Raw genomic sequence first — 2,661 nt, 5'->3', positions numbered from 1 at the left:
CAGACCCGTGATGAATGATAATTGTGTTTTCTCTACATCAGTGTATGGAAATCTGTTTACAGATTTGGATTACAAATTCTGGAAGCTTAATGTGTCTAATGACTTTTTGCCGATCTTAAAGGGCTCTGCACTATTTTAACTATGGCTGTGTCTTAAATTTTGGGCATTGTGGAATTAACTGATTTTGCCCTGTGGAATTAACCTCTGCATTTAAGAAACACTTGAGACGTCATTTCTTCCACCCCCTGCCCCAACTCCTTGTTTTATTAAAAAAAAAAAAAGTAGAAAAGGGAAAAGGCAGGCCCTTGGGAGAGACTACAGAGAATGACTGTCTTTCTCTCCTAGGTTTATAGGAGACCAGTAATTCCAAAATTCATAACTGAGATCCCTGCCAGGGAGAGGGCGGTCCAAAGGGTCTCATTTGTGCCTCTCTAAGACCAAAACAACTGGTCATGAAGTTCAGTTCTAACAGGATTAAAAAATATAGCAGTGGGTGGATGGCTACAAAATCAAAAGGTGCTGAGTGACATACACATTAGAAAAAGAAAATTGAATTAGCAGTGACATTTTTTGGCCTGAGGCCTTTTTTTTTTCTTTGGGCTGTGAAAATAAAGACAAACTTTGATCTGTTCTACTCAGAATCTGACGAAGACATCAAGGCCAGAATATTGCCTCTAATCTTATTTGTTATTTCCAGACCTTATTCCTTTGGACCCTCTGCTCCTTGAGGATAGGGCTGTGCACATCTCCAAATGGACAACTCATGCTTCTGCTACAACAACCCCATAAGAGAAGTCATGTCAGGAGCTCAAAAGGGGTCTCGTGATTGTGGAGGGAGGCAGCCACTGGTCTGGCCAAAGCTCTCAGTTTATAAGATTTACATGTTCTTCCTCACTGTGGCAAAACCATAACTAGTGGGAGTAAAATATAGATGAGGGAAGGGAAATAGCTGCATGGTGAATATAGAATTGTAAAAGACAGAACAAGCAAAATCTTTCCTGTTCTTAAGTGGAAAACGTCATTACGTTTTCAGAGGGAAAAAGTTAATGAAAGGAGACCTGTCACTAGACCCAATCTAAAAACACCTTTTACATTTTGAAGATGAAGAAATTATGCAGTGAGCATCTAAACAGGAAAAAAAAAAAGATCTTCAGAAAAAACACAAACACAAAAGGCAAAGAAAACAAAATATATATTAAAGAAAGGATGCTGGGTGCTTCAGACTTTTCCGCCTCAGCAATACATGCCACGATAGACTCAAGTGGTGCCTGTACCACTTTGAGCAAAGAAGACTCCATGTGCATCCACACTGGTATTCAGGGATGAGGAGAAGAGAAAGCATGTCATAGATCCTGGCAGAGAGACCCACATTGCAAGGATCTGCAAGTGAAAAGAGCTTGGTGTCTAGAGCTTTGAAATAGGAAGGGTTTGGACTTTTTCTAAGGGTTCTGAGCAAAGGAGCGATGTGGTTTGATGAATGTTTTTTTAAAAATGTTAATCTAGCCTGCTGTGTACAGAACAGACCAGGGGGCTAAGAGTGTGGTGAGCATATGGATGAGCAGCTTTTTGCCCATGCTGGGCAAGAAGTGATGAAGGCCTGGACTGGCACATGATAGTTGGGGTTGGGGTCGGGGGGAACAGGTACTTGGATCTGAGATCTCTTGTACAGGAGGGTGAAGTCACGGCTTGGGGATAGGTAGCCATGAGGTGGGATGGATAAGAGGAAGGCTCAAAGAAGGCTTTCGGGTTTCAGATCTGAGCACTGGGAAGACAGTTGCCACTTACTGAAGTGGTGGTGGCCCACATTTAGGGTTGAAGAATCAGTGGACTGGTTTGGAACGCATTAAGTTTGAGTGCTCATGACTTTCAAGTGGTGTGGCCAAGGAGGCAACTGGAGATGCAAGTCATGAAAGATGTTCTCAGCTCCGCACCTCCCTGCCTCCCCTTGACCATTCTCCCAAACCTTCCCATTGACTCTCTGGAACTCATATACTGTGACCAGTTGTTGTGGTTGTCTAGCTACTAAGTTGTGTCTGACTCTTTTATGACCCCCTGGACTGTAACCCACCAGGCTCCTCTGTCCATGGGAATTCCCAGGCAAGAATACTGGAGTGGGCTGCCATTTCCTACTCACAGGGAATTCTTTGGGAATTTGTGATCTGAAAACGATCAGTGCATAAAGATGGAGAGACAAGCACAGAACCAAAGGTGAATACAAAAAAAATGTTAAGCAGAGACAAGAATGGTTTCAGGGAGGCTGTGGCAAAAAAAAAAAGCTAAGGTTTGCAAAAACATTAAGGATGAGAAAAATTGATTTGGGGGCACATCTGAAGCAAGAAGATAAATGACAGGAGTGTGCCAACAGATGACAGATTAAAAGTAGAACTCAGGTCTTAGTTTGCTTCCAACAAAGAAAATGGTCTTTAGATTGGAAATAAGAAATCCTTAAAAATGAGATTTAAAGAGCAACAGAGATACAGCAAGAGACAGAATTCCGCTTCATTAAATTAGGTTAAGCCTCCGATGTAATTGTCAGCCCAATCCCCCACTTCATTTCATGGGTCTTTTCTACCCCGCCCCCTCCAAGCTTGGCAATAAGGTTATCCATCTAGTTCTGGGCGTATTTCCACCACACATCTCAGTCTGATGAAAGAGATGACT

The sequence above is a fragment of the Giraffa tippelskirchi genome, chromosome 13 (assembly GCF_054371585.1).
Source record: "Giraffa tippelskirchi isolate mGirTip1 chromosome 13, T2T-mGirTip1v1.2.pri, whole genome shotgun sequence".
In the NCBI taxonomy this organism is placed as follows: Eukaryota; Metazoa; Chordata; class Mammalia; order Artiodactyla; family Giraffidae; genus Giraffa; species Giraffa tippelskirchi.
Note: the sequence above shows the minus strand (reverse complement) of the source record.